This window comes from Podarcis gaigeae, assembly GCF_964106915.1.
Source record: "Podarcis gaigeae genome assembly, chromosome: 18".
In the NCBI taxonomy this organism is placed as follows: Eukaryota; Metazoa; Chordata; class Lepidosauria; order Squamata; family Lacertidae; genus Podarcis; species Podarcis gaigeae.
In genome coordinates, this window is record NC_139696.1 from 3,624,183 (window position 1) to 3,639,546 (window position 15,364).

Here is a 15,364-nt window from a genome sequence, read left to right on the forward strand (position 1 = left end):
AAACGGATTGAATTCAGAAAGGATGTCTGGCTTTCGACTTAGCGCTGGTTTTCCCCTGACGGGAGCCGGTGAAAAAACTGAGACTCGAAGCCAGTGCGAGGCAGGTAATCCAGTTTCAGACAAGTCTGCCATCTCGGCTTCAACTATCCTTCAAGATCCCGGATGAAGGGTTTGTGGGAGTCTATGGATGCTGGCCAGTTTTCCCACTTCGATAGAAAGAAAATTGCCAGATATTCCCTCCTCCTGCTTTAGAGAGGAGGTAGTGGTGGAATATCTCTCTTAATGTCGCAAGAGGCCTGTTTTCAACTTCATTGCGATTCCCCGAGCAATGGAAGGATGTGAAAAGGCAACCCTGAAAGTTTAAACCCAAGCTGCTTGTTAGCTCAGGTCTAAGCTCCTGGAGCTTGCAGGACGTTAGAGCTGAGCTATCTAATGGCTCAGGTTTGGCAAGCTTCCTTGGGTTAATTCCCCATTAGTTGCTTCACAAGAGTCCTTTGTTAGCAAGTTAAGCAGGACCCAAGGAAGTATGTGTGTATCTATATCGTATCATCTGCGATTTTGATCTAATCTCGGGTCTAAAGTGTAGCAGTGTGAAGAGAATGAAGAAAAGGAATTGTGCTAGGCCTGTTCCTTACCATTTCCTTCTCACGCTGCCTTCCTCACCTCCAGGTAGAAAATCAGAAGAGCAGCGTGGCTGGATCAGGCCCCTCCCTGACAACACAGACACACCACCACCAATCCCAAACAATTACCGTATTTTTTGCTCTATAAGACTCACTTTTCCCCTCCTAAAAAGTAAGGGGAAATGTGTGTGCGTCTTATGGAGCGAATGCAGGCTGCGCAGCTATCCCAGAAGCCAGAACAGCAAGAGGGATTGCTGTTCTGGCCTCTGGAATTCAGAATATTTTTTTTCTTGTTTTCCTCCTCCAAAAACTAGGTGCGTCTTGTGGTCTGGTGCGTCTTATTGAGCAGAAAATATGGTATATTTGGGATCCCCACTTTGAGGGAGTTGGGTATGTTTTGTTGTTATTGTTTAGTCGTTTAGTGGTGTCCGCCTCTTTGTGACCCCCTGGACCAGAGCACGCCAGGCCCTCCTGTCTTCCACTGCCTCCTGCAGTTTGGTCAGACTCATGTTTGTAGTTTTGAGAACACTGTCCCACCATCTCGTCCTCTGTCGTCCCCTTCTCCTTGCGCCCTCCATCTTTCCCAACATCAGGGTCTTTCCCAGGGAGTCTTCTCTTCTCCTGAGGTGGCCAAAGTATTGGAGCCTCAGCTTCAGGATCTGTCCTTCCAGTGAGCACTCAGGGCTGATTTCCTCCAGAATGGAGAGGTTTAACCTTCTTGCAGTCCGTGGGACTCTCAAGAGTCTCCTCCAGCACCAGAATTCAAAAGCATCAATTCTTCGGCGACCAGCCTTCTTTATGGTCCAGCTCTCACTTCCATACATCACTACTGGGAAAACCATGGTTTTAACTATACGGACCTTTGTTGGCAGGCCATGCTGAACACAGTTTGGACTTTTGCCAGTTGCTGGAGCGTAAACACACACACACACACACGGCATATTAACATCACACCCAGACAATTGAGTTTAGCTTCGCACAGGAATAGGGATCTAGTTTTCCCCGCAACAGCCAGCTTGCTGTCCGGGGAGGCCAAGTCCTTCCAGTGAGCACTCAGGGCTGATTTCCTTCCGAATGGAGAGGTTGGATCTTCTTGCAGTCCATGGGACTCTCAATAGTCTAACCCTAATTCAAAAACATCCATTCTTCGGCCATCAGCCTGGGTATGTTTAGCCTGGAGAAAAGAAGACTGATGAGGGGTGATTGGAAAGCCATCTTCAACTACAGTGGTACCTTGGTTCTCGAACTTAATCCATTCCGGGAGCCCGTCCGTGTCCCGAAACCGTTCGAAAACCAAGCCCGCGGGAGCTTCCTGCACGGAAGACACGTCGGATGTTCAGCTTCCAAAAAACGTCCTCAAACTGGAACACACATTTCTGGGTTTGCGGCGTTTGGGAGCCAGTTTGTTTGGGAGCCAAGTCATTTGGGAGACCAAGGTTTGACTGTATCTGAAAGACTGTCAATGCAGCAGGCTCGTTTTCTCCTCTTCTAGAGGGTAGAGGATCCAGTGGATTCAAATAACAAGAAAGGAGATGCCAACTCAACACAGCATGAGACTTCATCTCAGGGTGGGTTCGGGCCTCATGTTGGGCAAAAGGATTCTTGCATCGCAGGAGGTTGAACTAGATCAAGCATGTCCAACAGGTTGATCACTATTACTGGTTGATTGCAGGATGTCCCTGGTTGATCCTGGTCAATCTTGGGACCCTTTCAAAAAAGAAAAAGGCTCAACAACTTTGGCTCTCTAAAAAAAAGCTCCAGACCTCTAACAATGCGTAGATCACTGCCAGTGTTACTTCGGGTTAAGGGGACACGGGTGGCGCTGTGGGTTAAACCACAGAGCCTAGGACTTGCTGATCAGAAGGTCGGCAGTTTGAATCCCCGCAATGACGGGGTGAGCTCCTGTTGCTCGGTCCCTGCTCCTGCCAACCTAGCAGTTCGAAAGCACGTCACAGATAAATAGGTACCACTCCGGAGGGAAGGTAAACGGCATTTCCGTGCACTGCTCTGGTTCGCCAGAAGCGGCTTAGTCCTGCTGGCCACATGACCCGGAAGCTGTACGCCGGCTCCCTCAGCCAGTAAAGCGAGATGAGCGCCGCAACCCCAGAGTGGGTCACGACCGGACCTTATGGTCAGGGGTCCCTTTACCTTTACCTCGGGTTAAGAACTTAATTTGTTCTGGAGTTCCGTTCTTAACCTGAAACTGGTCTTAACTTGAAGTACCACTTTAGCTAATGGGGCTTCCCGCTGTAGCCGCGCTGCCGGAACACAATTTCTGTTCTCATCCTGAAGCAAAGTTCTTAACCCGAGGTACTATTTCTGGGTTAGCGGAGTCTGTAACCTGAAGCGTCTGTAACCCGAGGTACCACTGTAGCTGTAGTTTCCTTGCCCTCCTCCACCGTGAATTTATCTCATCCAATTTTAAAACCATCCACATTGGGCGGCTTGAGTCTCGGGATGGGGCAGTAACCCTGGGGGATTTCGACAAGGAACTCTGAGGACGCTATCAAAAACAGGCCCTCCTTAAATCCTTCTCTTCCCCTTCCCCCCCGGCAAAAAAACCCAGGCAGTTTCCAGCTTCCGTGGTGTGTGACTCGCTGAGCAACTTGAAAGTAATCCGATTGGGATCTGTGAGCCAGAGCCGCTTTCGCACTGCGTTGGGGGGAAATGGGGCGTTCAGCAAACAATTAAAAAGCCATTGTGTGCCAGGGCAGTGCAAGAGCTGGAGGAAATTGCAGACTCCCTGCCCCCCCCCGAACAGGTGTAAGTGAGCATAATTCTCCAGGGGTCACTCCCATTATGTCAAGCTACTCTTCTGAGAAACCCCTTTTTGTCTTTTCCACCGGATGCGAGGAGAATTTGTGGGGTCTGCATTCTAAAGAGAACCGAGCTAATCTTCCCATCCAGGATTAGGGAGCAGTTTGGAATGCTCTTTATCGGTCTGCTGCAGAATTCTGCAAGGCATACCACCAGCATCCGCAAAAAGAAAAGAAAAAATACATACAGGAGATCTGTATACCGTATTTTTCACCTTATAGGACACACCGTCCCATAAGGCGCACCTAGGTTTTTTTTTTGGGGGGGGGGGAAATAAAGGGGGAAAAAATATTTCCGCCCCAGGCGAGGGGCTGCGGCAGGGGAAGCCCGAGCTTCCCCCGACCCCAGCCCCCAGAACAGGCAACTCTCCGCAAAGCGTGGGAGCCCAGCGCTGGGATCCCGCACTTTGCGGAGAGCTGTGCGAAGCCTGGAGAGCGAGAGGGGTCAGTGCACACCGACCCCTCTCGCTCTCCAGGCTTCAGCGAAAGCCTGCATTCGCCCCATAGGACGCACAAACATTTCCCCATCATTTTTGGAGGGGGAAAAGTGCGTCCTATAGGGCGAAAAATACGGCATTTGCGTGCACGAATTAGTGAGAACATGCAAATAAATGCACAGCTTCCTGCAAAAACTCCTTGCAGAAATGTGCCTAAAATCGCGTTCAACGGTTTGTATGTTGAGAGGAAAGGGAGCGCAACTCATGTGGAAAAGAAGAAAACTTTTTTTAAAGGGGCGACTTGAGAAAAATGGACAGATCTATCTAACCCTGATAGCGGGTGGCGCTGTGGGTTAAACCACAGAGCCTAGGACTTGCCGATCAGAAGGTCGGCGGTTCGAATCCCCGCAATGACGGGGTGAGCTCCCGTTGCTCGGTCCCTGCTCCTGCCCACCTAGCAGTTCGAAAGCACACCAGTGCAAGTAGATAAAGAGGTACCACTCCAGCGGGAAGGTAAACGGCATTTCCGTGCGCTGCTGTGGTTCACCAGAAGCGGCTTAGTCCTGCTGGCCACATGACCCGGAAGCTGAACGCCGGCTCCCTCGGCCAGTAAAGCGAGATGAGTGCCGCAACCCCAGAGTCGGCCACCACTGGACCTAATGGTCAGGGGTCCTTTACCTTTATATCCTAAAACCTGGTAACATACCTCTTGAGCATGCACAGAGCATCTTCTCCACACCCCCTCCATAGGTGCAGCCAATTAGTCCCAGCTGGGGAGGGAGGCGAGTTCGAGGGGTTTCGCCCCCTAAACCAATCTGGACCCGTCTCCCGACGTCGGCTGTCTCCTGGGGAGGAGGGGAAAGGGAGGGCAGGAGAACCCCCAAAGACAACATGAGGCATGTTTTTATAGCTGTTAGTCGATGGGACTTTATGATACAGCAGCTGAGCAATTGCTGGCTATTTTCTGGATCAATGCGGCGTGATTGAGAAACCGGCTGTTTGTCCTGCCGCTGGCTCCCCAAACTGCAATTGTGGGCTCTGAGCACCGATGTGCACGTGTGCTTTTAAAAAACAAAATAAAACAGAGGGAGGGGATATCAGGAAGGGTCATAATTCGGCGGTAGAGACTCTCGTCTGGCGCACAGAAAACGCGCAGTCCAACCCCTGCCATCTTCACTTGTATTGCCGTATTTTTCGCTCTATAAGACGCACCAGACCACGAGACACACCTAGTTTTTGGAGGAGGAAAACAAGAAAAACAATATTCTGAATCCCAGAAGCCAGAACAGCAAGAGGGATCGCTGCGCAGCGAAAGCAGCAATCCCTCTTCCTGTTCTGGCTTCTGTGATAGCTGCGCAGCCTGCATTCGCTCCATAAGACGCACATACATTTCCCCTTACTTTTTAGGAGGGAAAAAGGGAGTCTTATAGAGCAAAAAATACGGTAAGTTGCGAGGCAGCGTGGTGTAGTGGTTAGCGTTTTGGACTGCCAGGACCTAGGAGAGACCAGGGTTCGAATAAGTCAAAAGCTCACTGGGTGACCCTGATCTGGTCGCATTCCCTCTCAGCCCAAGCAACCTCGCACGGATGTTGTAGAGATTAACTGAAGAGAGGGAGAACCACTCCAAATTCCCGGGGTGGGGGGAGAGAAGAGGCGGGATATAAAAATGCAAAAAACTACATAGATAATAAAAGGAACGGTTCTTAGGTGATGGGAAATGCCTGCCTGTGCTGCAGTTTGGGAAGTGATGCTACCAGTCAGAGCATGCAGCACTGGGTTAAATGGAGAAATAGTTTGACCCGGTTTAAGGCAACTTTTTTAAGAAGAGCTCTGCTGGGTCAGATGAGAAGGGGTTGCCATCCCAGCGCTCACAGGAGCCATCATGCCCATGTCAGACTTCAGTGGCACCCCTTCCCTGCACAGGGGCCAACTGCGTTGAGCTTTTTAAAATAATAGCCACCGCCACCCCTGGAAAATTAGCCAGTGATAATTTCTCCCGATAAACGACATTTTAAAAATGTGCAAAAGGCTTTTCTCTGCTTTCTGAGTAACCACAAGCTCCTCTGACTCTCCCACTATACAGTGGTACCTCGGGTTAAGAACTTCATTCGTTCTGGAGGTCCATTCTTAACCTGAAACTTGTTTTTAACCTGAAGCACCACTTTAGCTAATGGGGCCTCCCGCTGCTGCCGTGCCGCCGGAGCATGATTTCTATTCTCATCCTGAAGCAAAGTTCTTAACCTGAAGCAATATTTCTGGGTTAGCGGAGTCTGTAAACTGAAGCATATGTAACCTGAATAATAATAATAATAATAATAATAATAATAATAATAATAATTTATTATTTGTACCCCGCCCATCTGGCTGGGTTTCCCCAGCCACTCTGGGCGGCTTCCAACAAAGATGAAAGATACACTAAAACGTCACATATTAAAAACTTCCCTGAACAGGGCTGCCTTCAGATGTCTTCTGAATGTCAGGTAGATGTTTATCGCTTTGACATCTGATGGGAGGGCGTTCCACAGGGCGGGCGCCACTACCGAGAAGGCCCTGCAACTTGGCCTCTCGCAGTGAGGGAACCGCCAGAAGGCCCTCGGAGCTGGACCTCAGTGTCCGGGCAGAACGATGGAGGTGGAGACGCTCCTTCAGTATCAGTTCCGTGATACTGGTAACCAGGGAACGGGGAAGGGGAACCTAGTTTTTGTGGAGTAGGGATCCCGGTCGATGGATGGGTCAAATATTGTTAATTGATGGCCTGTTACTTGCCTGCAATCAAATAACTGTCAAATATAAGATGGGGCTTTGTGTAGGTGTCAGCTTAGCTCAGACACAAGTGAGGGTTTTTTATTTGGGGTGGTTTCCTCTCCCCCCCCCTTTGCATTTTGTGCTACTTTGGGGAGCTGGAAGAGGAGCTTGTAGCTTTAATTAAAAGCCCCCCACTCATTTCTGCCATGCCGTGGCAATTGAACAGATCAGTTCTTTAAACCATTACACTGCTATTCCAAAGTATCCTTGGCTGAACCACACGGGGGCCAAAGGCTCAGAACCCAGCCAGAATTAAGCCCATTTTAAAAATATCTGCGCTGGAATTTTTGTGGGAAACTCTGGGCTCACCCAGACGCTCGTTGACTGCAGAAAGCGACTTTCCGAACCCTCCATTAATTCTCCGTTGTCCTCCAATTCTTTGCCTTCCAACGCTATAGGTAAAGGTAAAGGGACCCCTGACCATTAGGTCCAGTTGTGGCTGACTCCGGGGTTGCGGCGAACCAGAGCAGCGCATGGAAACACCGTTCACCTTCCCGCCGGAGCGGTACCTGTTTATCTACTTGCACTATGACGTGCTTTGGAACTGCTAGGTGGCAGGAGCAGGGACCGAGCAACGGGAGCTCACCCTGTCGTTGCGGGGATTCGAACTGCCGACCTTCTGATCGGCAAGTCCTAGGCTCTGTGGTTTAACCCACAGACCACCCGCGTCCCTTCCAACGCTATAACCCTCTCTCATTCCAGATTTCCTCCTACAGCCCCAAAAAGAGAGGGCAGGAGGAGAAAATCCATATTTATAAAGTTTAATATGTTTGCATTTATACTCCGTGCCATTCCTCTGGAGAGCTCCAGGGGTCTCCCTGTTTTATCCTCACAACGACAGCCCTGTGAAGTAGGCTGAATGAAAGTCGGTGGATGAACCATGATCACCCAGGGGGCTTCATGGATGAGCGGGAAAATATGAGAATTTTGTATGGATGGTGGAGAAATTAATGGCGGCCACTTTAAAAGGCAGCATTGCTGAGGCCCTCTCTCTTGTCTGCTGTAATGAACCGCACTTTTAATGCCCGCTGGATTGCGCTTCATTTAAAGCAAAATTGGGCAATTGCCCAGTTGCCCAGTTGAGAGCCACAATGACTGTGAAACATGGACCACTTATAAACGGCATCTCCAAGTCCTCGAACGATTCCATCAACGGTGTCTCCGGAAATTTTTTACACATCACTTGGGAAGACAGGTGAACTAATGCCAGTGTCCCGGAAGAAGCAAAGATCACCAGTGTCGTAGCCATGATTCTTCAACATCAACTTCATTGGACCGGTCATGTTTTTCGGATGCCTGATGATCGTCTTCCAAAGCAACTACTCTATTCCGAACTTAAAAATGGAAAGCGTAATGCTGGTGGTCAACAAAAGAGGTTCAAAGACTCTCTTGAGGCAAATCTTTAAAAATGTAGTATAATCACCAACAACTGGGAAACACTGGCCTGCAAGCGCTCCAGTTGGAGAACAGCCTTGACCAAAGGTGTTGTGGGCTTTGAAGACACTCAAACTCAGGACAAAAGGGAGAAACATGCTAAGAGGAAGGCAGGATTGGCAAACCCTCACTGGGATCGACTCCCACCCGGAAACCTTTATCTCCACTGTGGAAGGACGTGGGGATCCAGAACTGGCCTCCACAGTCACTTACGGACTCACTGTTAAGACCGTGTTCATGGAAGACAATCTTACTCGGCTATGAGAAATTGCCAAAGAAGAAGACTCTACAATTCCATGATTCGATGTGGGACAGCAGAACACCCCACTTCCACTGAAAAACAGAAGAGGCCTGGTTTGTTTTTCCATGGGAGGCGGATGGCAACCCCTCTACAGTAACACCTCCCGGCCCATTAGGAAAGGGGGACGTTTCCTCTCCTTCGATTGAAGCCACATGCGCTCTCCGACAGAAAGGCTGCGCTCTTCCTCAGCTCCTCCAGCCGCCGTAGTCCACAATGATAAGTCCTCCAGCTCCCCACCATTCGAGAAGCAGAGCTTGATCAGAAGCAGGAGGTGCGGGGTGGTGGGAAAACCCCGGTATCTTTATGAGAGGGGTGTGTGTGTGTGGGTGTGTACACAAGCCAAGAAAGAGGCCCCAAAGCAGAACAGCGGAGAGGGCGAACGTTGCAGAGGACAGCAAGTGTTTCAGCGACGAACAGACAGATTTGCAAGCCGGGGCGGTGGTCAAACGGTCTCCCCACCTCCCAGCCCCCAAACAGCAGTCAGAGTTAGCAATGTGTGCCCTGTCAAAGACTGTAAAGGACCCTGACCAATTGAGAGGGGGGCGAAGCCATATTGAGCTCGTTTGAACCCTTTTAGCTCGCACGAGATTTCCCTCCTTGGGCAAGCCTGGAATACCGATAATCCAGATTATTGAGAAATCCCGTCTTCTTCTTCTTTTACTTTTCCGGGCAGGGAGGGGCACCCATGGATAGGCGAGGAGTGATCCCAGAGCGTCGCATCTGACCTGACAGGTACCTTTGGCGCAATTATTCGGAACGCCTTGGAAAGTGATGGGGGGAGAGGATTAAGGGAGAGGGGGTCATGGGGGTGGGATTATCCGTGCCGCCCCCTGCCTCCCCCCACCCCACTCCCAAGGGAAGCCCAACACGGCACTGTGCCAACACAGAGGACCTCGGATGAGTGATGCACACACACACACACACACACACACACACACAGAGAGAGACACCCGTCCTCGCCAGTCGGCCCCGGCCGTGGCAAAGGTGGGCAGCCGGCCGTGACTTCCGAACTTCCCTCCTGCCCCGCCCCATCCCCAAATCCCCATTTTCATCAAAGGAAGCTTAACGCCCCCCCCCTCTCTCCAGAGCTCCAATGGAGCAAGTCGCTATTGTCCCAGGATAAAAAGGCCAGGGGACGGTGGTGCGAGACGGTGGGGGATCAAACCTGCCTAGGCCAACTCTTGGGGGTCTCTCCTTCCACTGTGGAATCTAACCCCCCCCCGACGGCCCTCCGGAAGAGGCCTCCGATCCCTGCTCTCCTGATGCTGCCGTTACAAAGACCGGGGGGTGGGGCAAGGGAAAGTATCAGTTAGCATTGGACGTGAGCCCAGAAAACCGCGACCGGCTTGAAGGCAGCCGTGAAATATTTGGAGAGGGTGGCCAGCTACGGCAGGGCTGAGTTGCAGTTAAGAAGAGCCACAGAGCCCTACTGGATTAACGTCCCATCGAGCCCAGTATCCTGTTCTCATAGGGGGTGGCCAGATGTCCGAGGGGAGCCCCCTAGCAAGATCTGAGCACGAGAGCCCACTCTCCCAGCTACAAAGGGACTCCTGTGGCAGTGAGACCTTGGACCATCGGCTGTGGTGAGGACAGAGTGGTGCATGCTCTAGTTATCTCCCGCTTGGACTACTGCAATGCGCTCTACGTGGGGCTACCTTTGAAGGTGACCCAGAAACTACAACTAATCCAGAATGCGGCAGCTAGACTGGGAGTGGCCGCCGAGACCACATAACACCGGTCTTGAAAGACCTACATTGGCTCCCAGTACGTTTCCGAGCACAATTCAAAGTGTTGGTGCTGACCTTTAAAGCCCTAAACAGCCTCGGTCCAGTATATCTGAAGGAGCGTCTCCACCCCCATCATTCTAAACGGACACTGAGGTCCAGCACCGAGGGCCTTCTGGCGGTTCCCTCATTGCAAGAAGCAAAGCTACAGGGAACCAGGCAGAGGGCCTTCTCGGTGGTGGCGCCCGCCCCATGGAACACCCTCCCATCAGATGTCAAAGCGATAAACAACTACCTGACATTCAGAAGACATCTGAAGGCAGCCCTGTTCAGGGAAGTTTTTAATGTGTGACATTTTAGTGTATTTTTGGTTTCTGTGGAAGCCTCCCAGAGTGGCTGGTGAAACTCAGCCAGATGGGCGGGGTACAAATAATAAATTATTATTAATATCCCCTCCTGTGGTTTTCCAGCAACTGGTATTTGCTGCCTCCGACTGCCGAAGCAGCGTCTGCGGTTCATTTCCATCCACAGACTTCTCCGTTCATCCTTCTAAGGATGCAAACCACAGCCTGCAGGATGAGGCCAAAGGGAGCCCATCTCCTCCTCTATCCTTTTCTCTCAGTGGCCAACCAGATGCCTTCGAACAGGACCCAAGCGCAAGAGCAACTCTCCCCTCCTGCGATTTCTAGGAACTGGGATTCAGGAGCCACACTTACTTCTTCTCAGGCGATCCCTCGTAGCCAAGTAAGATTGTCTTCCATAAACACTGTCTTAACAGTGAGTCCGTAAGTGACTGTGGAGGCCAATTCTGGATCCCCACGTCCTTCCACAGTGGGGAAATTGGTTCCCAGGTGGGAGTCAATCCCGGTGACGGTTTGCCAAGCGTGTCTTCCTCTTAGCACGTTTCTCCCTTGCGTCCTGAGTTCGAGTGTCTTCAAAGCCCACAACACCTTTGGGAAAGGCTGTTCTCCAACTGGAGCGCTCACAGGCTAGTGTTTCCCAGTTGTCGGTGTTTATACTACATTTCTTTAGATTTGCCTTGAGAGAGTCTTTAAACCTCTTTTGTTGACAGCCAGCATTACGCTTTCCATTTTCAAGTTCGGAATAGAGGAGTTGCTTTGGAAGACGATCATCAGGCGTCCGCACAACATGACCAGTCCAACGAAGTTGATGTTGAAGAATCATTGCTTCAACACTGGTAGGAAGGGACCCTAAAGATTGTCCAGCCCAGCCCCCTGCAATGCAGGCATCATAGCTGAAGAACCCTGACAGGTAGCCACCCAGCCTCTGTTAAAAACCTCCAAGGTTCTTCCGAGGTCTTCCGTTCCGCTGTCAAAGGGCTCTTATTGCCAAAAAGTTCTTCTGAATGTTGAGTGGGAATCTCCCTTCTTGTCGTTTGATTCCAGCAGTTCAGGTGCTGCTCTCTGGAACGGCAGAAAACAGATAGATAGATAGATAGATAGATAGATAGATAGATAGATAGATAGATAGATGATAGATAGATAGATAGATAGATGATAGATAGATGATAGATAGATAGATAGATGATAGATGATAGATGATAGATAGATAGATAGATAGATAGATAGATAGATAGATAGATAGATATAATTTATTACTTACCGTAGTTTTTGCTCTATAAGACGCACCAGACCATAAGACACACCTAGTTTTTGGAGGAGGAAAACAAGAAAAAAAATATTCTGAATTCCAGAAGCCACAACAGCAAGAGGGATCAATGCGCAGTGAAAGCAGCAATCCCTCTTGCTGTTCTGGCTTCTGGGATAGCTGCGCAGCCTGCATTCGCTCCATAAGACGCATACACATTCCCCCTCACTTTTTAGGAGGGATAAAGTGAGTCTTATAGAGCGAAAAATACAGTATACCCTGCCCATTTGGCTGGGCCTCCCCAGCCACTCTGGGCAGCTCCCAACAGAATATTAAAATCGCGACAAAACATCAAACATTAAAAACTTCCCTAAACAGGGCTGCCTTCAGATGCCTTCAAAAAGTCATGTAGTTGTTTATTTCCTTGACATCTGATGGGAGGGCGTTCCACAGGGCGGGCGCCACCACTGAGAAGGCCCTCTGCTAAATGCTGATGGGACTCCAACGCCCATCATCCCTAGCTACCAGGACCAGTGGTCAGGAACGACGGGAGTTGTCATCCCGCAACATCTGGGGATCTAAGTTTGAGAAAGGCGGATTTAGGGGCCATGGGAACTCTGGCCAGATGACCCCACCTCAGGTCCTGTCAGGGTAATCTGGGTCACAGGACCATCCCCAGTCCTGTTGATGGTTCACAAGGACATTTCGAAATGTAACTTTGCCTGTGAACAGTCTGTGCTGAACGGCACACGTCGGACACCTGTAAGGAGCTCACCTGAAATCTGTATCATGTGCTCTATTTAAGAAAATGTACACATATTTGCTTGCGTTGCAAATTGTCCATGGGGGCGGGGAGGAAAGCTAAGTGGGGGTTCGGACGTCCTCCCCTCTACCAATCTAACTCAGTCTGCTTGTCCTCTAGCCCAGGATCTGGGATTAGGGCTGACCCAAATATTATTTTGAGGCCGAAAATGGTGATGGGGGAGCACAGATACTTCCCAGAAAGTCAACTGAGAGTGAGGGCAACACTTCCTAGATTATCTGCAAAGGTGAGCCAAGCCCCTCACGTATCATATGATCCAAAGGGGGTTGTCACTAATGCTCTGTAGCCCCATGGGTCCAGCTTCTCTGAGGGCAATTGTGGAAAGCAGATAGATTTTCAGAAGCAGTGTGTGTTTTTACCAAACTACCGAAGGCTTTTCACCAAAGCCAGACTAAACGTCTTTCTTTCTGCAGGTTGAGAGGAGTTCCCTACCAGGACAGACTTTGCTCGTGTGCTCAAGACATCGATTCCATAAAACATATTCTGTTGCACTGTGTGAAATACGAGCAAGCCAAGGCTGAACTGATATTCCCCTTGCTGGTACCTTTCCTGGGAAAATCAGAGGCTCACTATGTCAGGTTCCTACTGGAAGACCGGACAAATGCTAGAACGTTAGCCGTGGCAAAGTTTTTATCGGTGGTTGCAAGAACAAATGAGCCCTATATTCTAAACAAAATGCTTGTCTAACCTGGAGGTAGGCTGTATGAATTGTGTATTGATTTGTAATGATTTGTTGGGTCTCTGGACCGTAACAAAGATTGATTAATTGATTGATTGATTGATTGATTGATTGATTGATTGATTGATTTTCTGACCGAAAAGGTCCTGACAAGCACTGAGTTTTCAGGCTTGAGCCCTTCCTTTTTTCAAACCCGTCCATGCAGTCTTAGGGACTAGAACCTTGGGGTCTTGTTTTTATTCTTAAAGAATGGCAGATTCCAGACTCGCGAAGCGGGATTGTGGGCCGTACGACGACACCGAGTCGCCTGAGCACGAAAACTCTTGCAAAAGCTCCGTGTGTGCTCTCTGCAAATTCCCTTCTCTCTCCAGTATCCCATGTACCCTTCAGGCTGTCTAAGAGTTGCAGCTGCTCTGTCGTTCCTCTTCTCTTTCTCTCTCTCTCTTTCTCTGTTTAAACTCCCTTCTTCTACTTGAAGCGAAGTGTGGCGAGAGAGGGGGGAAAGGGGGGATGTCGTCGGGAGGGGGGGAGACGCATTTTAACCTTCTGCCTGGAACCAATTAAAAAGGTCTTTCCGCAGAGACGAAAGTACTCTGCCACCTTTGTATACGGAGCGAGCAGGCGGAAGAAAAAGGGAAAAAGGGAGCTTTTGAAGCTAGAGAAGAGCTCTATCCGTTGGGATACCTCCAGGCCTTTCAAAGCTGGGTTTAGCTTCACCCCCTCCCCTTTCTTTTTTCCCCTTTTTTCTAAAAAAAAATTATTTTGGGTTTTTAAATAGCCAAATTAAAGGGCCCCCCGCCTGCTGGCTTTGCAAGTTTGCAAACTTAGAAGATTAGCCGTGCAGGCCAGGGAGAAACCACAGGGAAAAGCGACAGAGGAGTCACAGAGGGTGGAATCATCAGATCTGGGCCAAATTCGGGCAAGGACTATCATCACCCTGTCGAAGGAGACAGAGGCATGGGGCATATAGGAAATGTAGGGTAGCAAACCAATGTCACCTAAAATATATATATATTTTTAAGTGGGGTCGGCGGAGGAAGGGAAAAGATTTTATGTGGGGATGGGAAGGAAATTTGGTTCCCCTTTAAAGAGGAACCTACCTGATTTGCAGGGACGCGGGTGGTGCCGTGGGCTAAACCACAGAGCCTAGGAATTGCCGATCAGAAGGTTGCCGGTTCGAATCCCCGCGACGACGGGGTGAGCTCCCGTTGCTCGGTCCCTGCTCCTGCCCACCTAGCAGTTTGAAAGCACGTCAAAGTGCAAGTAGATAAATAGGTAAACAGTGTTTCCGTGCACTGCTCTGGTTCGCCAGAAGCGGTTTAGTCCTGCTGGCCACATGACCCGGAAGCTGTACGCCGGCTCCCTCGGCCAATAAAGCGAGATGAGCGCCGCAACCCCAGAGTCGGTCACGACTGGACCTAATGGTCGGGGTCCCTTTACCTTTACCTGATTTGCATTTTCCAAAAATATATGCGGATTGGATTGCAGCCAGCCTTTGGAATTCGTCTTTCTCCGAATTTTCACAGTGCAGTCCTCCAGCCAAGGAACCCGCACACACAAAATGCATGTGTGCATTCATGAAAATAACGTGCAAAAATGGCAGTGCATTATCGCTTTGCAAAAACGTGTACGTCAGGCCAAATTGCGTACAAATATGTGCGTGTGCTGGGAGAGATGCACGCTTTTTTCTTTTCTTTTAATGGAAACTAGTGTGGAGAATTGAATGTAAAGCTGGAAACATGGAGAACTGAAATGGACAGATTCTCCCATTCCTCACTGTGGAGAGCGTTCCACAGAACGGGCACCACTACATTACATAGTAACAAACGAAAACAATAACCTCCCCACATACTGTAAAAGTAAGATCAAACACAAAAAAGATTTATTCCTATTTATTTATTTTTTATTATTTTTTAAATATCACTGTTAATTTAAAAAAAGTCTGAGTGTTTCACAACGACAGCACATATGAAACCATATAAAAAAGTCAAATTAGCTATTTTGGAAAAATGCATTCTTCATTGCCTGATGGAACAGGGACGTTTTTGGGCGGCATTTAAAAGTTGAAACTGAGGATGACGAACCTGGTAAAGTGTGAGCGACAAGACCAAGTC

General features: G+C 49.6%; 1 protein-coding gene across 3 annotated transcripts in view; it reads left to right on the forward strand.

Moving 5' to 3' along the window:
• EFNA2 (ephrin A2) overlaps positions 1-15,364 on the forward strand; it is a 264,065-nt gene that overhangs the window by 140,210 nt on the left and 108,491 nt on the right. The gene's annotated exons all lie outside the window — the stretch shown is intronic.